The following is a 27,563-nucleotide window of genomic DNA, read 5'->3' on the forward strand; positions in this document are numbered from 1 at the left end:
TCAAATAAGAAACTTTCCCAGTAAGTAGTGCAGTTCAGAAAATGAATGAACTTTCTCAGAAGGCAGAATCCCCTGCTCAAAGAATACCATGTCTCCCTCTTGCATGTTGGATAAAATACAAATACTTCTATTTAACTGTCAAGGGCATTCATAATCGGACCTCCAGCCTTCTTTTTTCCAGGCTTGTTGCACATTATTTTCCTTCACATACTTAACGTTCAAGCCAAATGGACCTACTTTCTATGCTTGGGATGAAATCTTCCATTTCCCACCTCAGTATCTTTGCCTTGACCAGGAATGCACTTATTGTCACATCTGCCTTGTAGAATCTTGAGCTTCACTCAAGATTCAGTTCAAGCATCACTTGCTGCAAGATTCCTATCTTGGTCCATGCTGTTGGTAGTGCCCTCCTCCCAGAAATCACTTTTCACTTACCTGGGCTAATGTTCTTATTGGAGGAAAAACCCCACAGCAAATTTGTGGGAAGGCATTGTACTTTGGTTTGTATGGAATCTGGTTCTTGCTTTGTTGCTTCCTGCTGGAAGTGGCCGTGCTTAGCACATAGACACAATAAACACTTGTGGATTGATTTTTTAAATTCAATTTTATTTTATTTTCAGCTCTAAATTCTCTCCTCACCTCCCCCCACCCCACCCTTCCCTCACTGAGAAATCAAGGAAAACAGAACCAAGTCCCAAGCATGTATAGTCAAGCAAAACAAATTTCTGCATTAGTCATGTTAAAAAAAAAATAAAAAAGAACTATACCTCTTTCTCCACACTGAGTCCATCACCTCTTCCTGGAGGTGAATTACATATTTTATCATGGATTCGTCTAGAGCTGTAGTTGATGAAAATTTCTAAGTCCTTCAGAGTTGTTTGCCTTTACAATATTGTTTGCTGTTGTATAAATTGTTCTCCTGATTCTGCTCACTTCACTTTTCATCAGTTCATACAAGTCTTCCCCGATTTCTCTGAAACCGTGTTTGGTTTATTTATTTATATTTGGATTATTTATAAAAGGGTTTTTGTAGACATCATTCAAATCAAGTAATTGATATTGTTCCTATGAAGAGGCAGAGACACATAGTGGATAACTCGTTGGACTTGGTATCATGAAGACATGGGTTCAAGCACCACTTTTGATTTTTACTAGGTCCTCCTTTGACAAGGAGTTTCACTTCAGGGAAAACTCTCTGCACTTATCTACTAAGTCAAGGATGGTTGATTTACTCCATGCTGAAGAAATCCCACCTCCTGAGTTATGATTATCATAGCAAAGTGTGGTTACTGAGCCTGGATAATTGAAGTGAAATGCAAAAATTAAATATATATGTATAAAAATATGGGGAAAATATATAGAATATAGGCTTTTCTATTCTGTGTTTAAGCATTTGGAACCTTTCAGAAAATGAAATTTCATCATATCCAAGGCTTGGCTGATCTCTGTACTGTTGTCATTTTCATATGACTGCAGCCAAAGCAGGCCTGCTTGAAAGCTTCCTGATGGAAGGCTGGGATACACTTCTTTTATGTCCTCACTGTGCCCTGGCACAGGGATGGACATTTATCTCTCAGTAAATATTTGCCGAATTAAAGTAGTAAACTTCTGAAAGATGGGGACACTGACTTATCTACAAAGATTTAGACCTAGAAGGAACCTGTTGTTGTTGTTTGGTTGTTTCAGTCATGTCCAACTCTTCATGACCCCATTTGAGGTTTTCTTGGCATAGATACTGGAGTGGTTTGCCATTTCCTTCTCCAGTTCATTTTACAGATGAGGAAACTGAGGCAAACAGGGTTAAGTGACTTGCCCAGGGCCATGCAGCTAGGAAGTACGTGAGGCCGATTTTGAACTCAGGAAAAGGAGTCTTCCTGACTCTCGTACTGAGCCCCCTAGCTGTCCAGAAGGAACCTTAGAGATCAGCTAATCCAGTCCCTTCATTTTATGACTGTCCTGTCAAGTTCAGATGAGAAAACAGGCTCAGAATGTGATTTGCTTGACACAACTAAGAAGTCATGGATCTGGTGTCCCAGGCCAGGCCATTCCCTTCTAGACGTCCAGTGCTTCTAATGTGTCTTTGCATTCCCTAAAACCTAGTGTGCAATTATAGAAGGGATGCCACATGGTGTGGAAAGAAGGGGGGGGTGGTAGGGAACAATGGATGAGGGTTCCAATGATTAGCTGTGTGCCTTTGGGCAAAGTACCTCCACCCACTGGGCCTTGGTGGCCTCCTCTGTGAAGTGAGAACACTGGAATGGATGATTTCTAAGATCTGTTCCAGCTCTATGAGGTTAGCAAATATTCAGTCCTCTGGTATTCACAGCTCTTCATGACCTGCCCCACCTTTCCACTTTATACTCCCCACCACCACATACTATGTGATCCAATGACTCTGGCCTCCTTGCTGCTCCTTCAATGAGAGATTCCATCTCTCAACTCTGGGCTTTTCTCACTGGTAGCCCTCCTGCCACGTCTAGAATTCTCCCCCTTCTCATCTCCAGCTCCAGGTTTCTCTGGCTTTTTTCCAAGTCCCAAATAAGTTTCCACCTTCTATAAAAAGCCTATCCCAATCCCTCTTAAATCACTTATTACCACTTTATGCTGTATATATCTCTTTTGTACATGGTTGTTTGGATGTTGTCTATTCCATTAGACTGTGAGAATAGTCTCTTTCTTTGTTATCTCAAGAGTTCATCATAGTACCTGGCAAATAGCAGGTACTTAATAAATGTTTATTGGCTGACTGCAGGGGTTTTATACATTCCTGTTGGGTGGAATTACATAATATAACAATTAGCCTTGAGAGCAGAAATCTAAATCGACACACAATTTAAGAATTCCCTTAATAAAAATTCACTGCTCTTCTCTTTTTCTGAACCTTGGAAGACTTTGGTCTTTAGTTACAAAGTATATGTTCTCTGTGAGTCAGCACTTCTATCCTCATGCCTGCTGTGTCCAGAATACTGTAACTGGTGCCACAGGCTCTGGCCTTACACCCTGGCCATGTAACCAGCTACCCTTGGAGCTGTTTAGTAGGGTAGGTGGGGTAGAGGATTGATTATGGAACATGGAGTCAGTGAGGAGAACTGAGTTCCAATCCTGCCTCAGATACTTACCAGCTAGGTGATCTTGGGTAAGTCACTTAACCACAGTTTCCTTATCTGTAAAACTGGGATAACAGTAGCACTTGCCTCCAAGGGTTGTTGTGAGGATCAACTATGTAAAGAGCTTTGCAAGCCTTAAAGTGTCATATAAATATTAGCTATTATTATTCTTTCTGACTTGGTGTCCTTATCTGTAAAAGGGGAGGGGTGGGGAGTTGGGGACTGGGAAACTGGGCTTGATGGACTCAGGTGTTTTCTAGATCTATGTTCCTATGGTTTCAAAGCTGTCTTCTAGCTGTAAGAATTCTATTATTGTTAGGCTGAACTAGAAATAATACATACTATCTTGGAAAAATTGCATATATGATAAAATTATAAGGTGCAGCTGAGTGGAAAGGGAGGACAGAACATGGGCTTCCAGTGAGAGAACTAAAAATGTCAACAAATGTTTTAGTAAGCATTTACCATGTTCCAGCTCCTTAGCCACTCCGTCCCCTAGGATTGTCAACTGCATGGGATTGTAGACTTAAAACTGGAGGGAAACTGTGGAGGCCACTGAGTCCAGCCATTCCGTTTCACAGAGAGAGGAGATCAAAATGAAATGAATGATTTGCAGGCGTTGTTGTGGTGGTGGTTGTTGTTACAGAGCTTCTAAATGTCTGAGGTGGCATTTGAAGTGTTCTCCCTGACTCAGGGCAAGGGTGCTAACATCTACAAAAAGTAGGTGCCAAGGAGCTTTGGCAGGAGGAGTTTCTTCACCTGGAGTCCCTCATTACCAATGAAATAAGAAATGAGGTCTTTCTCAAATTGTGTGAAATGTGATATATACAAAGATGAAAGATGACATGGTCCCTGCCTTCAAGAATTTATATAGTCTCCTGGTGGGGAGGAGGGAGGGATAGGACACGCTTACAGATGAGTTCAATAGAAAAGATGTGATGAGGGCAGTGCTCTAAGACAGTTGGAGGCAGATAGTCCCCATGCCATGGCCAAGGATAGTGCTCTGGTGCATACCGGGCCTTTCCACCATTTGAGCTGGAATCCACAGCTACTCAACTCTGCCTTTTTTTCTGCGTGCTGAAACTCACCTAAATCTAAGCCTTAGAAGACCCAATTTTCTGTGCTGGGGCTCTGGGAACTCAGGTGAAGCTAAAAAAAAAATCTGGGGATGTGGAATTGCTGGGGGAGGGCAAGCATGGCCCAGCTGGAGACAATTGGGAATGGATGGGCAGTTTGGGAATAAAAACAGCCTCAGGTAGCAGGGCAGCTTGGGAGTTGTTTGTTCGGACAGCTTGAGGGAAGATGGAAAGTTGAAGCAGAGAGGGTGGTGTTACCGAGCTGAGATTTTTGGTTTTTCTTTCCTTAGTAGTAGAGACGAACGGAAAGGACAATTAGAATAGCCAGCGCAAGACGTCCAGAGTTTAGCTGGGGAATCCTCAAAAACTTCTAGGAAAGCCAGTTAAACTTAGCCTCTTCTCATCGACCTTACTTCTTCGCTTCCTTTCTTGCGATGTCTCCCTCCTCAGAGGTGGGAAGGACTTCTTGGCAGCCTTTGGAGGGAGGGTCTCTGTGTTTAAAGTTTGCCACCAAATCACCTAGAGAAGATGCTGGGATTCGGAAGCCCAGGCCGGGCAGCCGGCCTGGAGGGGAGCCCTTGAACTTGGGTCCAGGGGTGTCCCCAAGCTTCCACCTTCTTCCGGGCAGACACGCCCCTCTTCCAGGGCTGTCTGTAGCTTGCGGTCCCTGATTCTCCTGGGTTTTTGTTGCTTTTTTTTTTTTTTTTTTCCCGTTTTTCCTCTAGGTCTGGCGGGTGGGCTGAGAAACTCTTAACTAGGTGTGGGATCTTTCCTCTGGGGAAGCCGCGGGAAGTTGGGGAGGGGTCTCTTTTCATCTCTGTCTGACCCCCTGTCCCTTTTCTGATGATGTGACAGGTAGCCTCTTAATTCCTGACTTAGATCAAAAACAAAAAACCTCCATGCTTGTGGCAGATACGAGTCTTGCTCTATTAACTTTTATATTCTTTGTGGGTGTTTTCATCATACATTTTATTTTCTTAAAGGAGGCGCTGGTGCGGGCCCTGGGGCGCGCCCCTCCCCCTCTATCTATAATAGAGCTCCAGACTCATAAGGTCGTGGATCTCATAGTCCGCCAGGGTCACGCGGTCCTTGAAGGCCGGGTACCGTTTCTTCAGGGCGAGCTTGCTTCCGCAGGGTCCCTTCTGGGCCGCGATCGGTCTCTTCGGTTCCCCTCAGGGCTGGGGGGGAGGGTCAGGGTCCTTGGGGCTGCGTTCCGACCTCACCGCGCACGCCCGCCGTCAGCCCTCATCGCTGGCTGCCCTTAATGAGAGCCGGAAGCCGGAAGTCCGAAACCGGAAGCCGCTCTTAATTTCTAAAAATGCGGTCTTGTGGACGTCCCGCTGGCTACTTCAGAGTGATGACTCTCAATATCTGGAGCTACCAAGACACTTGAGAATTGCAGTGTTAAATAATTCATATGCTCGTGTTCTTGTCAATGCGTGGAGACTTCGCAGCACCCGCCTAGAGTCTGCACATAACCAACTCTTCCTGATGGGGCTATGGGACCCCCCCCCCCCCCCCCCCCGCCCCCAAATAGAAAATGTGCTTTAATTTTCTCACTGGTTTCCGATGTGGTATTCCCCTGAGGCATCCAGCCCACCTTGATGACTTAATTAGCTTACTTGCCACTCCTTAAACCCTTTCAGGCCCTTTTCTCTGGTAACCTTGAACCACCCCAAGCTGCTTGCCACTCCTAGAACCCCTCCAAGTTTTCTCCAGTCTTTTTCTATGTAAAACTACGCATCTTAGCCCCATTAAATTGTGCAGATTTGTTAAGAATCTCACTGGATGATAAAACCTCCCTATTCTGACTGAAAGAAGGCTTGAGTGGTAGACTTTTTTCCACACAGCACTGCCTTGTACCCTTGCATATTTTGGGCTTCCCCGAAGCTCCAAACCTCAAATTCCTTTCCATGAAAACGAGGGGTTGGAGCAGATGTCCTGCTGTCCCCTCCAGCCCTGGCAATCCAGGCTGTGCTCACCTATTCTGACGAGATCTAATTTTTGAACCAACTGGTCAGAAAGCCAAGACAGCCAGAGTCTCTAGCATGTGGCACATTGTGTGGAAGCCTTTCCCTAAATTAGCAGCTTTCCTCTTAAGTGGTTTTCCTAAGGCCTCTTCTGGTTATTGCAGATTGCATCCTTTCTCTGCCCATCACTGACTTTTTTCTTTTTTTTTTTTTAAACTTCCAAGAGTCCATTTGATTTCCTTTCTTTGGTTTAGGATGATGACTTACAGATACCAATCTGGCAGGGCTGGTAGGCCTGGGGGGAGGGGTTTCTCTGGCTTGGCCTGATCTGGACAGTAGCAGCAACGCTATTGGCCTTGGAGTCAGCCCTGTCTGGGGCAGGAGGTAGAGGGGAAAAGGAGATGGAGCTCCATAGACCCTTTGACAGCATTGCTACAGCCCCAATCCTTCTCTTCCCATTGTGGGGCTCACTGAACAAAAACCAAAACAAAAAAAAAAAAGCACTGCAGCCTCTTTTCCTACACCTCCCCCCAGTCTGGATCATCCTGCTAATTGCTCAAAGTCAAAATGGCCCACCCTCCCTGCTTCTTCCCTCCATCGCTTTGTTATCATAGGTCTCTGGCTGTTGGTTTGTGCTTGGTTTTGGCCTATGTCCTATGCAGTGGAGGTTGTCCCCAAACAACATACTGGGAGAAGTATATAAATCCCTTTTTTCTATAGTCACCTGCCACCTCTGGCAAGTGGAAAAAAAGCTTAGAGACCAAAATACACGATATCAAAGATGATTACAGTCAAAGTCCTTTAGATCATTTAGATCATAACCAGATGAACAGCTCTTAAAATGAGTCATTCCCAAAGTAGATTGCCTCTGAAGATTCAGGGGGAGGGAGCACTCTCATTGGATGCCTTTTGAAGGGAGACAGAATAACTTAGTTGGGGTCTTAAAAGGGAATAACCCTTCAGTTGTGGTTGAGATCCTGATTCTTGGATTCTGATTGTAGTTGCTACCCAAATTAGCTCTGGAGGGACTCCAGCTTCTCTCCCCCTGCCCCAGCCTTTTCAAGGAGCAGCTGTAGACATTGGTGCTCATTTCTTCAAGTCATTTTCACCAGATACTTGAGGATCTATTGAATTCTTTCTGCCTTGGGAAAGGTATTGGTAGCACAGCTGCAAGACTCAAGATTCATGAGTGTACCAGTGTTTGCAGGATTTTTAAAAGCCTTGTAACTAGAGATGAGATTTCTCATTTGCTTGAGAAAAGGCCAATCTCTTTTCTGTAGCAAAAGACTAGGGAATTTTTTCCCCCTCCTTCCTAGTACTTCCTTGCTTGCTTCTGAAACTTTTATCTACTCTGGGATTCTTCCTCAAGGTGACTTATCCATGTTTTTTTTTTCCTCATTACACAGACATTGCCTGGCTTTCCTCAATAGTGGTAGTCTCAGCCTAATGCTCCTATGTCAGTAAATTTTTATGGAGCACCTAAGGCCTAGCAGCTGTACTAAACTTAGTAATGGGCAGAAGCTTCTGTGGGTAAATCAAGGAGGCAGGCTAATACTAGCTCGTATGTAGAAGCAAGTCTTGGGAACTGGGATGTGAAACAGGAAGGTCAATTACCTGAAGAGAGATAAATTGGGGGCATGGATACTAAGGACTTGGACAAAGTAGAGGGCATTCATTGGTCCTAAGCAACCAAGTAGTTTGGTTACAGGACTGGCATCAAGGTTGACTTGATGTGTGCAGCCTGGTTCTCATAAGTCTATGTTGTCCTTTCTTGGTAGTAGAGATGACTTTCCCTTACTCCCCCCATCTCCCCAGGTCCTCATACCATCTTCAAATCCTCTACAACTGCTACAATATGGTGGCATGATATCTAGATTTGAAGGCAGAGGGACCTGACTTTGAGTTGAGATCTAAACTAGATTTCCTCATCTGTATAATAGGGCACCACCTATCCTGCCTGACTTCTTATAAAACGTTTTATATGCCATAGCAATGAGTGCTACCATAGAATGTATCCCATGCCAAACTTGAACCTTCTTGTCCCCACCCCTTATTTGTCCACTCTAACAGACAATTTAACATCCATATTCAACTTTTTTTTTTTTTTTTTGAAAACCACAAAATCCTCTGCTGCCCACTGATTGTTTCTTCAGGATCCTTATGGTTGGAAAATGTAAAATATCTAGTCTAAGTAGCAAAATACTGCCTTTTAACCAGACCAAAAACAAACAACGAAACCCATCTTTCAGATGATTATATTAAAGGTTTCATAAAATTACAGTATTGAAATATATTTAAGAAACTTGGTCAACTCTTTTCTCTTCCCCCCCCCCCCCCATCCTTAACCTTCCTCCCTGCCCCCAAGGAAAGAACTCTGAAGAACTGGGAGAAAGGGATGGAGGAGGGCAGGGAATGGCTCCTTGTGTCCTAGCAGAAACTTTCGAGTAACTTTCTTTATATGGAGGGGTGAAAAGAAGCGAGAGGCCATTAGAAGGAAAAAGAGCTTGGAGAATTAAACTGTCAACAGTTCAGCTCCCTGCAACTAAGGCATGCCTTCCCTGCTTAGAGGCTAAAACTTCTGGGCAAGTCCTGAAGTAGTCATCTTTGAAGGCTCCTTTAGCAGTGGGACTAACTTTCTAATCCACCACTATGTGAAATACCCAAGTAGAGTAAGACTTAAAAAAAAAATCCTCTTCAGATACTCTCAGCATTCCTCAGTGACTGTTAACTGCCACATTCACTCACAGAATTCTTTTCACCTATAGTGGAGGGTGACGGTCTCTTACCTCTAGGTGCCAAGTGGGGACAGGCCTGTTTATTCATCGTGATGAATCATGCTCAACCTAAACATCAACATGGGCTTTATAACTATTGCTACTCTTTCAGCAGAGGGGGTAACCCCAGTGTGCACCCAGTGACCCAGATGATGAATATGAAGGCTGACAGGCCCATATGGACTCTTTTAATCTTTTGATTAAGACTCTTTCAGCTGTGGCCTATGGCCAACGTGTAGAATTCTATCTAGTGAAAGGAATTGCCACTTGGAAGGTGCTTGGCTTTTCACTGTGCCTTCTCTGGCGTCACCTCTCTTTATTTTGAAATACAAATTGGAGGGAGAAGGTTTGATGGGATCCTGGGGTTCTGCTAATCCTGGAGGCTTCAGACCATACTTGATTTATTAATTTGAGTTGACAGTATTTGTTGAAGGTGACTTGTATTCCTACTTACCACTCAAAGCTGCTGGCTTGAGGAAGCTTAGCTGTTATTCCAAATCTCTTCTCGAAGTTACAAGTCTCTCTCAAGCCGTTTGCTCTCCAGGAAAGTATTTACTGGAGCTGTTTTGTTGGCAAAGCACACCAGGCTGATCGCTACCTTAAAAGCGTCCCCATCATGCACAAGGGCTAAGATTCTTCCAGGAAGAAACATCTTTTTTTCTAGTATTTTACACAGTGCCTTTTCTCCCCTTTCTTATTCAGGCTTAGTCTTTCAGGCTAAGGGCCTTGCTGGTAGTTGCCACCCATCACGTCTAAACTGAGAAAAACCATGTGTCTTCCTCTTCTGTTTTGCCTTTATGGAAAAGGACCGGAAATCCCTGGAAAAGATGTATCCCTTTTGAAACACTGGTCTGCCTAGTGTTTCAGAATCTTCAGTCGGTTTTTTTCCAAGATCTCGCATCAGCATCTTGCTCATGGATGGTGTCTGATCTTGTGTTTGCATGATTTTTTTTTCTGGCCATATGATCCTTTAGTGAATAGTGGGATAGTGAAAGGGGTTGGGGCAGACAAATTCCCTCCTATTCCTACTTCTCTCCTGCCCCCTGACCATCTGTTTCCTTATTGATCCATCTCTTGGAATAGCAAGAGTAATCTTTATTGCCCCCCACTATATACCAACAAATCTCTTCCATAGTTCTAGAGAAAATCCATCCACTGTTTTATCTCCTTAATGCTTAAATTACATTGGGCCCATTCTTGGGGGGGATCATGTCCATCCATCCATCATGAAGACAGACCCTACGTGGGCATCCTGCCATGTACTCTGCTGCTATAGTCATTGGCTTATGACTTGTTTGTATTCCCTCTGACTCCTCAGACAAACTCCTCTTTCTGGCTACCACTCCATATACATACATGGTCTGTTCATAACCTACTTCCTCCACCCCCATTAAAAGTCGCTTGGGAGCAGGGGCTGGCTTGCTCTCGTCTGTGTCCCCTCTACCTAGCACAGTGACTGGCACATAGTAAGCGCTTAAAACATTTTTCTTTCATTGGGTGTCAGAAGTCAGTGCTAGGTTCAGTCTTCTACCTCAGCTTCACAGTTGGACACAACAGATATCCCAAGGATCACAGAAGTGGGATTGAATACATGGTACACTTTCTCTGGGGGAGAGCCAAATGCTATGTTCTTACTATAGAAAGAAATGCTATGCTACATTTTGAATCCTCTCATTTCCTACTGTGCACATGACATGCTTTTTTTCTTTTGTATTTAAGTTTTGACATTTGTTTCCTTTCTCTATTGTGTATTTAAAGTTTTAGTATTTAAGTCTAAAATTTTAAAAAATGGAAAAAATAGCTTGGCCACATTTAGTAGATTATAAAATTGAACCTAGACCAGGCTGCTTCCTCATGCTAAAGTCTGTCTTTTCTTTTGACTATATTCACTCAGTTCTAGTGGAAGTCCTGTGTCTAATATATATTGGCTGGATGATCAATGCAAGTCATGAAATTATCAGTGCCCCCCAGGCAAGTCTCTTTATTTAAAAAAACTACATAGGGAGCTCCCTTTTTCAGGGTGTAGGGAGGGGGAAGGGTAGATTTTTTTTTTTAAGTGGCTGCAGTCAAAGGTTTGGCCAACATACCAAGAGGTGCTGGTCCAAAGTCTGTGCTGTCTTTGTGACAGCACACTCCTGTCCATCAGCTAGAATATATCGTAAGCACTTAAAGGTTTTTGGAAGTGTTTGTGTCCAATGCAGCCTGCCTCTTATAAGGTGATGCCATTAGCTATCACGAAGTCCTCTCACTACTTAGTCAAATAGTAAATTAAAACCTATATGTGGTCAATGTATATTGCTGTAACCTCTACCATTTTAAGTAAAGGCACTTTGCAACTTGGTGTGATTATTTCATCGTTTTTGGAAGGCTATACTTGGGAAGCTGACTGCTAGGTTCATGATCTCTCAATACCAAGTACTCATGAGTCAATTTCCTCTTGCCTTTATACCATTACATAAACTTGACTTTGGGCAATGAGATAGCACAATGGATAGAATGCTGGACCTGGAGTCAGGAGGAATAGAGTTCAAAGCCTTGGGCAAATTACTAGCTGTGCAGCCGTGGTCAAGTCACTTAACCTGTGTTTGAGTTTCCCCATTTGTAAAATCAGGACAATAATATTGCTTCTAGGGTTTTGGAAGGATCTATTGAGACTTGTAAAGCACTCTGCAAACCTCGAAGTGTTACATAAATGCTAGCTATCTTAACCAAAACTATAGTGTTTAATTATGCAAAATCTAAGATTATGTAGATTCTATACTCAAACAATGGGGGGGGTGGCATGGGGATACGATTCATGCCCTGAATAGTCTTCAAAGGTTAATGATTCCTTAAGAGGAAAGACATCTGAAGAATTAAACTTGTAATTTCATTGGTAGCCTTCCAACATAGATCCCAATGTCTCTGCCCTATCCTGTGATTCTTGTACATTTTCCCCTTGAGACCTACCCAGAGCCTTAGTTGTCTTAATATCTGGTGGTTACCACTAAAGGCAATACAAGGGATAGCACATAGGGCTCAGAGTCAGGAAGACCCAAGGTCAAATCTGATCTTAGACACTAACTTTCATGGCTTCTGTGTCCATTTCCCCATGTGTAAAATGGGGGTAATTATAGTGCCTATCTGTCAGGGTTGTTGTGAGGATAGAATGAGAATAATTGTAAAGTGCTCTGCAAACCCTAAAGCACTATATAGATGCTAGCTGTTGTCATTTGGCCTTTCTACCTCATATGATCTGCTCACTGTTGTGGTAATGTATGTTCTAATAACTAAAACTAGCCATCTGGTTGCATCATTATGTCTTGTGTCTTCCCCATTTGATGAATAAACTTCATTTTCCCCAAATAGTGGTATTCAATAAATTCTAGCCATGTAGTATCACCAGGAGAGCAACATATTAGACTTGGATTTAGGAGGCAGTGAACCTACTAGAATTGGTAAAATTGCTTTTCAAATGAAAACTGCTGCTTTTCTTCCTTAACCTTGAGCCCATGTCCACATGGAGCACTTGCTTGAAACATGTTAGACTACTTTGTAGCTTTAGTTAAACAGTAGGTAATCTGCACCATTTGTCTTCTGCCCATTTCATTTTCCTGGGGTGGTTAATTAAATAGACATTTCTCATTGTTCTGGCACCTAGCTGAGAAGGATCTGTAGCCTTCCAGGACTTAAGGTAATTAGCAAAACATCCCATGAATGGCATTTGGAAAACCAGTGGGGAAGGTCTCAATCCTATAAACTTTTTGAGGATCAGAAATTTAATTGATGTGTAGAGTCTTCTAATAACTTCTCATGAACTTTAAACTAGGTAGATGGTCTTGAGTTTGTGCTGAACTTCTTCCTCAAATGACTGTTCCCTCTTACCATGTTCCCCTCCACTCAATTTGCTCAGTTTTGTTTCTCCTTTTTCCATATATTGTACATCAATGGACTTTTAGCACCTTGCACGCTGCCGTTCATCCCTCTTCTTCAATGACCTTCCTTCTAATCCCTCCTACATAGTTTACCCAAATACTTAGTCTTTGGTCTGACCCTTTCTCTCTTGCTCAGGAGCTTGAATGGCTCTCATCAGGCAGAATACAAACTTCAACTAGTTAAAAGCCTTGCCAGGGTTGGCTACAATCCTTCACAGGCTGATGATACATTAACAATTGCTATGCACTCTGTTTAAATTGATGTGGTTGCCATGTGGTCCCATACAATGTTCTATTTCCTGCTTCTGGATAGACTCTCCCATGCCTGGAATGCTCTCTTCTCATACTTTTTCCCCCCTCCAGTCCCTTCAAGGCTCAACTCAGGTGCCACCTCTTACACTAGGCCTCAACCTTTTCTCTTTGAACAAGCTGTACTTTGTTTGCCCATGTATATATTGGTAGCCTTTCTATCTTCTAGATTATAAGTGCTGAGGGGATAGACATCCGGCTTAGTTGTATCCCCAACACCTTGCAAGACACCTTGTGCATGCTAGGTACCTACTAAATCTTTGGATTGAATGGAATTTCAAGGAGCTCATGGAAAATGCTACATGCCAGTGAGCTATGGTCTCAGACTTGCGTTGCCTCTGTCACTTCATGGTGGACTACATAGGACTCTCATCTGGCTCTACCTGCCCACAGTCCTTTGTGCCTGGCTTTTTCTATTATCCCTTTCCACTAGCCACAGTGGTTCCTCATGTCATTTCCCTTATGTTGCCTTGTGTTTGGAAAAACCTTGGGCACAGTTGCTGTACGGCCCTTGTCCCAGTACTTTATAAAGAATATAGGGAAGCACCCCACTAATTCCTTCTGAACAGGAAGCGATTCTCCCTTACAGCTCTGATGTCAAACCCAAAGGACCCCAACTCTAGTGCCAGGAACATCTCTTGCTCCTTTCTCATCCATAGCAGTCTTGAGCAATGATGACTTGGAAACCTAATGTCTTCTTATTCTTTGCACCAGGATAACTTGTTTCACACCAAATAAAGCACCTTAAAACTTCTCTGTAGGCTTAAATTTTCTGTAAAGTTCCTTGAAAACTGGTTAGGGCCCTTCTAATGACTTAGGACTACTTCCTCCATATCTGGGCTGAGGGGAATTGGGGAAGGCACAGCTATCCTTGACATTACTATGCCCTGGGAACATAAAAATAAATGCTACCTGCTTCAAAATCTCAGCTGAAACACATCCTTCTGACATCTCTTAAGGGTCACTTTTATATTCTGTAGAAGACTTTAAGATCTCTTCAGCCTAACTTTCTAGTCCAGAAATTGCTTTCTAACTAGTGATCTATGTGGAACAAGTCCTTCATTGAAGGAAGATGGAATAGAGACGTGGTTGGTACACTTTTAAAGCTCCATCTGTATCATTTACTGTGTACAAACTTGTATGATATGTAAACTTGATCAATAACTAATCATCTCAGCAATAGACAATAGCCCACTTTGTGGGTTGGACCCATCGAATACCCACCTTTGTGGGAGATGTTTAATGAAGACTGGCAAATGCATAACTCTTGGATTTCTAGTTCAGTGAAACTGTACAAATCTACCCTAAATCACTTCTGTAAACTGAAAACATAACTTTAAAAAGGCAATCCTGAAGGTCTGCCCTCAAGCATTCCTGCAAAGAAGGTAGACATAGATGACCAGAAAACCCTGTGCTAGTTCCTGCTAGGCTTCTAGGAATAGAAATGATTTCCGCTCTCCAGAGAGGACACAAAGATCTCACCTTGATCTCTAAACTCTGAGCACTCTCTTCAGTCAAGGCAGGTTCTATAGACTGTTCTTGGTAGTCTTGGTTATCAACTGCAAGGGACCCCTTGTTGTAAGCAACACAGCTTTTACTATTCCAAGTCTGATGTGTAGGGGTCAGTGTAAATTCTCTGCACCCTTTTGTCCTCCTCCCTGCTCCTCCCACACCAAGCAAGTCCCTTTTGAATAAAAGGACCTTCTTCAAACAAAGGCTACTTCCCTCATCTATGCACATGAGGAGGCAGTGCTGTTTACTTTCCCAAGACTTGTTTTGGCTGGAGCAGAGTGGAGGAAGGAGGTGACAAGGTTGGATTATTGATCATAAAAGATGACCAGAGAGGCAGGCTTCGTGGGATACTTGACTCAAGTTAGACCTATAATCTTATTTTTGCCTATCTCTTTTAAAGAATAGACCAAATGTTATTTAGACTTCTGCCTACTTCAATACCTAAGTGGGAACTGTTCAGGATTTGGTGTTGGAGGACCTGGGTTCAAATTTCACTTCTGCCACTTGCTACCTGTGTCACCTTGGGCAAGCCATTTAATTTCTCTAGGCCTTAGTTTCCTGATCAGTATAACAAGGGGTTTTGGACAAGCTGACCTCCAAATTCCCTTCCTGCTCTGATTCTAAGACCCTATGACTCGAGAGCAGTCAATGTTCCATGGATAGGTACCTCCTTCAACAAGCACCTGGGTGTAGTATAGTGGATAGGGCTCCGGATAAGAGTTGGGAAAGGCTTAAGTTCAAATCTTACTTTATACACTTGCTAGCTATGTGACAGTGTGGGCAAAATCGATTAACCTCTGCTTCCTCATGTGTAAAATGAGGGGAATAGACTCTTAAGGTCCTTTCTAGATCCTATGAACAGTATATGCAGGTATGGGGTTACAGCCATCTTTGAGTTATTTTGGTTCCCCCCCCCAATTTAAAAAAAAAAACGCACTTCGTATTTAACCTGGAGGCCACCTCCAGTCTTCATTGGTCCTTGGATGGCAAATGTCACTGGCTCACATCTGAGTTCTTTCTGTTCCAGCTTTGCAGGACCTGTCAAAATTTGGCCTCTGGCACACATAACCATGAAAACCAGGGTTGCCCCCAGGCTATGATGGGTATCTGGACTGGGCTCAGCTGAGCATAGGAAACATTTATATACCTTCTAAAGAGCCACTCCTGTCAGCTACTATTGGACAGAGGTGTCTGTTAAGTTTGAAACCAAGAATTAAAGACCTATCTAATCTTGGTGAGAACAGGCAGAATGGAAAACACTCTGGGCTAGGAGAAGATTGTGATCCTGGATCTGCTTAGTCTGAGCAAGCCCCAGCTTCCTCACCCAGAATGAGAGATTAATGCCCTTAACAGGGCTATGATGACCCTTCCTGTACCCCACTAGACAGGTGTTTTTTATCAGTGAAGAATCCTATGCCATGCAAGACATTATCACCTGCTGAAGAATAAGAATGCTGCTCTGGAGAAGAGGGAGACTTTAGAAGACTGGAGAGCTGGGGTTTTGGTAGTTCTCTGGGACACAAGCGCATATATATATATATAGGCTTGCTAAGGAGAAATTGTCAACTTCAGCCTAAATTGGGAGTCACTTAAGACAAGTTCACTCCATTCATTTAAGCTGGAAAATCGAATGGCATAGAGTATTACTTTGAAATATGAACTCAATGCCCGTTTGCATGAAGTATGGGGGGGGGGTGCAGGGGAGAGGAAGCTATGTGTTTAAGAACTTTTTTCCTTATCTAAACCAGATGGAGAGGTCTGGTTTCCCATGAAACAAAAGGGAGTGTGTCCACACATTCTTTCAGTTTGGGATACTATGAAGCAGGTAGAAGCTTATCTCGGCTATGGATTGTAGTGAGTTGTCAATGTTCTTTGATAGCTTGACTCCTTTAGAAACTGAGGAACAGGTGAAGTAATATTCACCAAGTAAAAGGCCTTCCACACTTCCTAAGCTGCCCCAAAAGGATGAGCTGACTTTCTGGGTCTCCCTGAAAGTATTCCTTGGTCTTCTCCCCTTTGACACAACTTTGAGTTGGCCTCTCCTGACCACGTAAATTAATGGGAGGAGAGGCCCTGAATTGCTAAGGGATGTGGTTTTCTTTGAAGAAAATCCTGTTTTATTGACAGGAGGACTGTGAATCAGGGGGATAGGCAAGGCTTGAGTGGCTCTGCTACTCCAAGTAGAGATGAATATTTGGAAAGTACATTATGTGGGGGGCGATATATCTATGGGAGCAAATGCTGGGTAACAGATGGGAGAACAAGTAAGGTGGAAGGATGTCATTGTCTCCTTTTGTCATTAATGAATGGGAAAATTCATAGAACTAGCCCCTAAGTGTTGCATATATTTATACCAATTAATGACTACCTGAAAGTGCCCAGAGATTGGGGTAATTCTGAGCAAGAGAATGGCCCAGGCTCTGGTTATAAGGAAGGAGAAGTCCCTCACAGTGTACAACAGCCTGGCTAGGTCAGTGTTAAAGATGTATTCTGTTAAGGATGTTTCCTCAAGGAGACAGAGGAATGAGATGGGAAGGAGCAAATAGGGCTGAACCTTTATGTTGAATCAATATGATATACACTGGACACCTGAGAGGACACCATAAGAGTCATGAATGCAGTACCAGTAAACCCCAAGATGCATCCACCCCTCCCTTGCCCCCAAAACAAAGTTTAAGAAACACTAAGGACAAAATAATGGTTAGTAGACTGGGTAGGATGGCTCCCCATTAGCTTGGATTTAAATTGGTGACATGTAACACTATGTGGACAATGGTGAATGGCTTGACCTGGTAAATCCAGGGCAGAGATTGGAATGGCACCAAGGAGAAAGGTTATAGAAGGTGCCTAAATTGGAAGAGTGGGGTTTAGGTGTGCTCACCAAACCCATTGTCCACAAATTTAGTGGATGATCAGTGAAGTACTGGAATAAATCCAGGCTTCCTCTACATTCTCTGCAGCTCTGGGGGACTGACAGGAAGGGGATTCCAGGAGCAGGACTGGTTGCATGGCTATCTTCATATGAGACCTCAGGGTCCTCTCATGCCACAGCAAAGCACTGCAGTAGGATTTGGTGGTTGGACCAGTTGGTCCAACTCAATTAGCACTTGGTGCTCATTGTGTGCACTGGGTATTGAGGGTCCTACAGATAATCAGCCAACCAACCTTTGGTAGAGCAATCCCCCTCCCCTTGTAAAACTTACAAATGTAACTTGTCAACATCAGTGTTCCCAGCCTGACAACTGAAAGTGGCCACGAGGCTCACTGTTAGCGAGGCAGGAGTCTAGGAAAAAATTTGGTTGTATTTGTTTGTCTTTAAGCCATCGATGCCACTATTCTCAATGAGCTTTAGGGAAACTTTCCTTGACTTTTGGTCACTGACTACTAAAACAGGCATTCAGATTATCAGACATTCTAAGGAAGATTTGGAGTTCTAGTTGGAGGGTCTGATCTGTCATCTGGATTATATTTTTTTTTTTTGGGGAGGAGGGGTAGTTCTTGCAAGTCAAGTATTGCCAAAGGAAGCATATAAGAGGAATTTGATTGCAGAGAAACCATTCCCTACAGACTGTGGAAACCATTGTTCAAAGACCTCCTCAAGGAAGTTCCTAGGGGGTGGCTTCTTGTGAAGTCCTTGTAGCCTGAGAAGCAGCTTAGCGGAAAGAACACTAGATATGGAGTCAAACCAGGGTTAGGATACCAGTTCTACCACTTATTTCAATAACCTTGGGCAAATCATCCAACTTCTCTGGTCCAGTTTTATTTGTGACACTTGGATAATACTTACACTGCCTACCTCATGAGGGTCAAGTGAGAATTTACCAGACTTCTTGTAAATGTGAAATCAATACATGAGTTATCTATTTATGCATCCTACTGATTTGGGTTATGGCTTAATATATAGAAAACCCTTTAGCTTTAGGGGTGTTTGTTTTCACTTAATCTTCTTTTCCTCTGGCACTCTTCTTCATGGTTCCTGGGGATATCTTGGTGGAAGGGCTGGTTAACCAGACCCTTCTACCTCTGCCAAACCTTTCTTGTTTGTACATTGAGGTGTTTGCTTAAGTTCATAATGGAAAAATTAAGGTAAAACAAAACAAGACCTTAGGTATGTAGCATAAGGCCTCAACTTGAATACCTGGTACACTAATAGTCAAATTAGGTGGCTACCTGCCAGTTTTCCTTGGCTCATGAAGATCCAACAATCTCTAGTCAAAGCTTTCTTTCATCCTTATGGATGGCAGCAGTTGGGTTGAGCCAACCCCAATCGTTAGCTAGATGCTAACCACATACTTGTGCCTGAGTTTTGCTTTTATCTCTGGTACACAGATAGGCATTGACTTCTCTGGCCTCCCATGGTCCCATCTTTGACAAGTCATCTGACATTATGTCATAAGCTCCTTGAGATTCTTTGTGTAAAGATTCTCCCATGAGAGGGCACAAGAACACAGCCTTCCTTTTGGGGTATAGAATCTTTCTCCAGAGGCCTGTGAGGCCACTCAGTGCTTGGTAATAGTCCTGACTGCTTCCATGCATCCCTGGCTATCTTATTGACAGGGCCTGCCTGCCTGGTACTCGGTAATTTGGAATGTGGGGTCCATGGTAATTCATGGCTGGCTGGGCTGCCAGTCCAGACGCTGATGTGGCCATGTGGATAGACCCTGAGGCTGCCAATAGACACTTATTTCTGAGAAGCCCTTCAATTAAACACCATTTTACTCCGTAACTCCTATGTAGATGTTTCTGTGCTTGGTAATTCAAATCTGAGCATTGGTTGCTTTTTATCTATCAGCCTCATACAATCTGGCAGTGTCAAAGCTTCTAGGCCTGACCAAGCCCTGTCCATGAGGCATCACCCACAGATTTCCCCACCCCCTTCTCTTTTCAGTTGGGGAACCAAGGTACCCTCTGCTGACTTCTGCTTGCTTTAGAGTCTCTCAAATAATTAGTATTCTAGTTTAGTGTAAATAATTAGCATTCTAATTAGTAATTGGTTGGGTGTGTTTCTGGGGACTTAGACCTGAAATTAGTGCAGAGTCTTTCCTGTGACAAATTCTTACCCAACCTCCCTTTACCTATTATTCCTATCAGTTTAAATTGGCCTCTCTAAAAATCTCTCTAAAATCCCCATGAGAAGCAAATACAAAGGTTTCGTGTGGCCTAAATCATCCTTTTCCCAAGTTCCCTTGAAATTTGCGTGCTAAGTCGGCTTATTCTCATGCCAGTATGCTCTTTATAGTGTCCTGTTAGGAAACTGGCAACTTTTTTTTTTTAGCTCAATTCTGGCCCATGGCTCTGCTGAAGTCAATCAACTCTAACATCCCCCTATCCCAGAGGGAAGTGCAGCTCTTATCCTCCTTGACTATTGATCTCAGCAACAGTATATAAAATAAAAAAAAGTCAGAAGAAACTGAAGACCACACACATACACATGCACACACCCCTTTGGTTGTAATTCTTCACCCAGAAAAGAGGGGTCAGGATGGGGAGGGGAACATGGAATCCTCAGAGTGGATGGTATCTGAGCATTTCCAAATGGGAGTTCTGCCAACCAGTTGCCTGAATTGGTCTAAGCCTCTGCATTCTGGTCCAGCTTTCCTAGGCCCCTGTGACTCTTCGAAGTCATAGAGGTGGCCGTAATTCTGGGCTAAGTACTTGTGTAATGTGATCCTTGTGGAAGTTGCAAATCCTACAGGATCCCTGGGAAAGGGGAAACCTAATGGTAGTAGGGATAGTACTTTATCATAGCTATTCCAACCTAGAATGGAGGTGCAATGCCTTAGGACCTCCCAAGAAAATCACTGGGCAATCTTAGTCCAAATTCACTAAAGCCCTACTCTCATTCTGGCTCATCCCTGCCAAAGAGTTCAATTAGGTTGTGTTGCTAGCTCAGTTAAAGATGTACTAATGGTATCTAGGTTGCTAAAAAGTCTACCTTCATTTGGCATTGGATTCTTGTGCCCTTGACTGTTCCCTGTAAGTTTATTGATATGGGGAACTTCCAGGTGAGGAAACTTCCTCTACTAATGCAGGTCAGCATATTCTGTACAACCTATAGTCTTAGAGATTTGCCTAGAGCACTTCTGGGCTAAGTGACTTTGCTGTGACTGGTCACCCCTGGTATGACAGAGGTAGCACTTGAACTTGGGTCTCCCTGGCTCCAAGGCCAGCTCTCTATCCCCTACACCACGCTGCCTCTCAGTGGCTCCCTATAGGCGGCTAATCTTGAGCCATGATTTGTCATCTTGTCAAGGTATTAAGAAGGCTGTTGGTTGCTTCTATTTTATTTTCTTGGGGTCTGTGTCCCTCCTCCTCAGGAAATAAATATTTTGTCCAATCCTTCCTGTTAATCTGCCAATGGAAAGCTCTCATGGTAGAGGGACTTAATACTTCATGTAGAATCACTGGTTGTACTTTTGGGGAGCCCGTAGAAGGTATAGGACACTGAGCCTGACCCACAAAAGGCAGTGGGGTTAGAGGGAGAGAACTTTAGCTTATTGAGAAAACTAACCTGGAAGAAATAACCCAAGAGTCACTCTTGTTAGATGACTTTTTAAGGCAGCTAACTAGATGCTGTTCTGATATTTTGGCAGATAAAGGTGAAAGAGTTAAGCAGCAAATTCATATGTGTAAAGTCTTATCTATATGTTTGAAGAAGCATTTAAGCACCTGCTAGGATAGAGAAAAAGGCAAATCGCTCTCTGCCTTTGAAGAGTTTACACTCTCCGAGGAAGATCTGTACTTGGAAGTACACAATCCAGTCACTCACTACAAAGTAATTTGGGGATATCACCAGTTGGGTGAATTAGGAAAAGCCTCATAGAAAACTGGTGCTGGAACTGAGCCTTCAAGGGAATTTGGGGCTAAGAGGCAGAAGGAGAAGATAGCTCCAAAAATCAAAGCCACAGAGGTAGGGAATGGAATGGCTTATCTAGGTGAATGCCAAGTGAGGGTGATATATAAGGCGTAATCAGCCTAGGAAAAATTGGCTAGAGTAAGACTGGGAAGGGCTTTAAATGCCAAACAGAGGATGTTTCTATTTGATTATAGAGCCAAGAGGGAACCACTGAAATCCATTGAGTTGGACGTGGCATGATTAGACCAGATTATTGAGCTTAAATAGCATAAACAAGTTCATTCCCGACAATCTCTCAGGAAAGAGGCTCGTTCTGACACTTATTAGTCAAAAACAAAAATATTTTAAGTTGGGGTTAAATGAGATGTTGGTGTGTGCTCTATCATCCAACATACCTGGACTTGCAACTGAATAGATACTTGGGTTTGCAGAATACAATGCAGGGACTGATTTATGCTTTGAGCATGTTGTCTTGAAGTCATTAAAGGGGAGGGAAGGCACCCTTTTGTAATGGAGACCTATCTGGTGAAATACTTGGTGTTCACGTAGCGTTGGCTCAACTAGAAGCCAGGTTAATTCAAAGGGAGAGTGAGAATCTGGAGTGAGGCAGGTGGCTGGTGTCTCTGGAAAAAATTCTTTGCCTTTCATCCTAAAACTAAGCATAGGTCTTTCACTTGTCATTAAATGTTCTTGTTTCATTATCCTCAAGTGAGGAAAAGCACATGGGCACCAGATACTAGAACCTTCCAGAAGGTTGTTCCAGATGCTGATAGTTTACCTAGACTGTAGGTGCATCCTTTTCTCAGTAACCTTTTGTGTTGTCACTATGACTTGGAACATGAGCTTTACCCCTTTCCAAGGGGAGAAGCCTAAAAACTCTAGTCTCCTGTTGGATTTTTTTAAGAATGCTCCCTTGTTCCGGGTTATTACAGTGGCTTAAAGGTCCTCTCCCCACTTTCTTCAGTCTCTTAATTAGCAACAGGCTTATTCCAGAGCAACTCTCGAGGCTTAATCAGGAAGCCTTGAGTTCAAATCCTGCCTTAACACTTACTATCTGTGTGACCCTGGACTCATCACCTAACAGCTCTCATCCTCAATTTACCCCACGAAATATAGGTATAACAATGGCACCCACATCACAGGGTAGCTGCTAACAGGGCTGTTCACATCAAATGAGAACCTATAAAGAGTTATGCAAAAGAGCTTAAAGATATATATATATATATATATATATATATATATATATATATATATATATATAAATGCTAGCTATTATCAACTGTGAAAGGTGCTACTGTAGCTACTTGTGTAACTGATTTTAAGTTTTACATTATTTGATTTGAAATGGTTGGATGTACTCAAGTAACGAATGCTCACCCTTGTTTCAGCTGCTGGGTCTGCTAGTTTATAGCCTCCTTTTTTATGAAAGATATTCTAACATCTTTGAGAGTTCTTCTTAGATCCCATCAGATGGACCTAATGGTGGACTGCCTTAGTACACCAACATTCTAGGCTGATTGACTAAGAAAACTGTTTAGAACAATTCCTGCTTACAGAGTGGTAGTCATGACCTTTCAACTCTATCTACTGGATGTAGAGAGAAGATGCCAGGCCAGTCCTGAACTGGGTCAACTACTGTGCAACTAACCTGGTAGCCTCCAGCTAATGGAAAGGTGTCACCTTGGCTGGATCTCTTCTCTTGCTTTATCTGGTCTGTGCCTTTTCACAGATAGATATAGAAGCTGAGGGACTTAATGCTGCTGCTGCTGCTGCACTGCCCCTTCCCCCCCCCACCCCCATCACAAATGGAAGGTCTGCTCTATTGAGTCTCAGATATTGAGTCTATGGTACCACCATGCCATTCAAATCGGCTTTAGCAATTAATCTGTCTTCCCGAAGCTGATTTTGAATTATTTTCTGGGTAGTAAGCTGATAAAAGGTATCCATCCCCAAGAAAGGTAAGAGCAATAATCAAGTCAGAAAAGATCCTAAACTTTCTATAGGGAGGCCCTGAATGGTAGTTTTCTTGTGTCCCTTCCACCAATATGCAGGTTGGTATAGCATAGCTTGGTCTGGGGAACTTGCTCTGTAGGAATGCCAACATCTGCCCACTTGGGTTTCAGGTCTGATTCCAGCTTCTTGTCCGTTAGATCCTTGTTGTAGGGGCTTTCAAGCATGTGTCATGAAGTGGCGCAATGTCTGGGGCATTGGTACCATCCTTCAGTCTCCTAAACTAGGACATCCAAGCTTAGGGAATATTACCAAGAGGAGCTTTGTGACACCTGTGCTAGAGACTTAGAAAAACAAGGGTTCTTGTAGAGTGAAGGAACTGGAAACATTCAGTTAAATCTCCTCAGGAGCAAGAAGGCAGGCTGAGTTTCTACTGGCAAGGAAGACATAGAATCATTTTTATACCCTTAAGTCATAAGTTGTATTCTATGGGACCAGCATACATTTATTTTAGCATTGAACCTTTCACAGGGCCCCAATATACTTCTGACATTGATCTAGTCCTAGTCTGAAACTTGTTTGGGGTAGACTCGGTAGCATAATGAGGCCACTGTCTTGTTCCCAATCTTTGGGATCATAGGAAATGCAAAACTCAAGCCAAAAGAAAAAGACAGACCTACAAGGTCTTTGTCCAGTGCAGCTTTCAGGTGGTTGGTTGATGGCCTTTCTTTTTTAATGGTATCTCTAGTCATAAACGGATGTGACTCCTAAAGAGTTTTCTCCTAGGTAACTTCAAATACTCAAATTAATGATCATCTCAATTTAGAAGTTCCCTCTAACAATTCAGATCACAAACCCTTCATATCTGCCCATCCTGCGTCACTCAAGGGGCAAATAGATGCTATCAGGTTTAAAGGCCTTCATCAATTTTCCCTGATATAATAGTACTAATGAAACGCTCTAGCTGCCAGTCTGCCTTCCTTTACTCTTTTCCTGTGACCAGCCCATCTTCTCATGCCATTCATTATTTGATTATATAATAGCATCATTTTCTCTAGTTCCCCACTGACTGTATGTATACGTAGCCTGCTACCTATATGTATACCTCCTCCACTACGAGGCTTTCCCTCGCCCTCTGGGAATCGGTTCTTCAGAGCTCATTGTATTCCATGTCCTCCTGCTGTACACTAAGATGAGTAGAATGGTAGCATTTTGATATTAAAAAGATGGGCCCCTATTTTATGGGAAGCTTGGGATCCAACTCGTCCGTCTGTACAGTCCTGGATCACGTCTTAATGGATGAGTTATATAGATTAGCCATTCAGTTGTAACCTTGGATGTAATTCAGGATGTAACTTTGCAGTGGCCAACTTAGATGGGAAGTAGGCTTGGAATGCTGTGGGCTTGTATATCTCCTTAGACTCTTAAGGAAAGATGGCTTTCTTTGTGATGAGGTAATCCGTTTCTGATTTGTGTTTACTTAGACCCACTCACTTGCTTTTTTGTTGGTGAAATCCAAGCAATGCTGGACTCCCTAGCCCTGAAAGCCTTGACCTCTCATGCTGAGAATTTCCAGATTTTTCAGTAGCCTCTTCATTCTGGAAGGACTCCAATATTAAGTGATCTTGCAACTTTGGTAGACAGCTCTCAACTGGGGATAAGCCTTTGGGAAAGATGGAAATGGAGTTCTTGAAGTGTATATAGGTAAAGCAAGGGAGGAAAAGGGTGAAACACAGAAATGGTAGTAGTCTGCTGCCTACCTCTAGTTTGGCAAAGTCTATAGAAGTTATTGTATAAGCAATGCTGAGTAGGCTATTTAGAGCAAATTAAGGTGTCTCCATCCTTCATTACACAACTATTGGACCACAACTTATACCTCGACTACCCCCCTAGATCCTGGGGTCATTAAACATCACAAACTTCATGACAGTATTTGTACTAGGCAAAGCCTAGGAGGATCTCTCCTGCAGCTTTCCCTTTTGATTTCCGGCCCCTCCCCACATTGTCAGATAGCTGCAGGCCAAGTTTTATAAAGACAGCTTGTCCTGGTTGGCCCGAGGCAGAGGGCTTAAAGGCAGAGTTTTCAAGCTACTGAAGTTGCCTGGAATTTTTACTTATTTCTATGAACTCTTGAACAACCTGGGTTCTAGTCCTGTTGACAGTGACTGGTGTAAAGCCACTCTTGCCTCTTGACTTCATTCTTGTATAAACTCTGGCTTTGTGGAGAACCAGATTGCCGGGTCCCATAAAGAGACCCAGTAACTTGCAAACCAAGTCTATGTAATTTAGACCAGGCGTTCTCACTACTGCTCCCAAATGTAGATAAATGTCCCTTTTGCAAAGGCACCAGGACTCATACTACCACATGATCTCCTTTTTGCTTTGGAGTTTTAGGCATATCCTGGGAATGGTGGCCTATCTGCTTTGCCCAGACATTGCCTGGCTCTTGTAGGCAAAAGCTGCATCTCAGCTAGGGCTCCAAGTTGCCAGATACTCCCTCTTTTCCTTCTCTCCCCACCTTCGCCTCCCTCCCCTATCCACATTCATGCATTCTTCTTGACCTGTGACCACTCATGATCTACACCAAACCTATACAAGCTTCAGGGTTAGCAATTCAGCTCAATAAACCCTGATTAAGAGTATATATGGGCTTCTGAGCTAGGCCTGGCACACAAATACAGGGCCTTTCTGTCCTTGGAATTTATATTTTACTGGGGAGCAAGGAGACTGTCTTCTACAAAGAAGTAAACACAAAGCAATCTTAACTGAGTGCTTAAGGCTTCCATGTACAAAAGAAAGAGCCCTCGTGTTTAGAATCAGATCCTTTAAAATCTTAATTATGAGCACTTGGAAGAGAATGTAGTCCAGCTTATATTAACCGCCATGTAAACAGAATCATGTAGCTCATCTATATTCAAATAAAAGGGTCTCACTCTAGGTTAACACCTCCTATGTGAGAAGAAAATCTGTTGCCTTGGGGGTTTCCCTGCATATGTAAGTAAATATCTAGAACATTGCATGTTCTCTCCAGCTGCCTTGCTGTATACTTTTAATGACCAATGATGTGTGCTATTAATGACTGAAACGCAGAATAAATACTGTGTAAAACAAGAAGACTCAGCTAGAACATGTCATAGTTCTAGGAACTCAGCCCTAGAAAACTCTGCTTCTTATGAATGGCTCATCTTCTTTCTTATGTTTCTTGCTACTCTCTGGACCAGAACACCACTTGCCCTTCTCTGAAGCTATTCAGAGCTAGAGTAGATGCCCTAGAGGGGCTGTCTGCCATCTCTACCTTTGTCACCCCAAGTGGCCACTTGTGGCAGGGGAGAAGAAAGAAGGGCCTGAAGAGCCTATTGCAACCCTGCTTGCCTTCTCTGGCCCTACCTGCCTCCCCCTCCTTGACATCACCTAGGCTATGACTCTTCCAAACTGGACATACTTGGGGCTGTATGGGGTAGTCTGGGAAGTGGTGAAAGTATGAGCATTAAACCGAGTCTTTGAAGGATAAGAATGGGAGAGATGAAGCTCGAGTTTACTCTCATACACTCCAGGTAAGATGGCTCCTTTCTGCAAATACATAGAGGAAGGAAATGAACCCTGTTTTTGTGGGGAGGGGGAGATGGGGAGGGGAACAGCAAGTAGTCCAGCTTTGTTGGAACAGTGGGTGAAAAGAGGTAATAGAAGTTTGAAAGGGGGAAAAAGGTAGAGTCAGGCATTTAAATACAAAACTGTACAGGTTCTGTTAGCTTAGGTGTAAAAAGGAGACAAGACTTTTTTTTTAATCTAGCCTTCATAACTAGTTAATTGGGCATTTCTAAGTAAAATAGGGAAAAAAGATTGTACATGAAAACCATTATTATGTTATGAGCTGTTTATTCTTTTAAGGAATAAACTCAATTTACAAAGCTATACTGTGTGTATGTGACTTTAATGACTGTAATTCTTTTACCTTTGATAAGCCTATTGCTAGCCTTCCTCTCATCCCACTCCACTTTATTGAAAAAAGGAAAAAACCACACCCCAGTAGTGAATGTTTTCTCAAGCAAAACAGATTTTTTTTCCTGTTGGTCATATCCAAAAAAAACTTGATTT

This window comes from Trichosurus vulpecula, chromosome 5, assembly GCF_011100635.1.
Source record: "Trichosurus vulpecula isolate mTriVul1 chromosome 5, mTriVul1.pri, whole genome shotgun sequence".
Lineage (NCBI taxonomy): Eukaryota > Metazoa > Chordata > Mammalia > Diprotodontia > Phalangeridae > Trichosurus > Trichosurus vulpecula.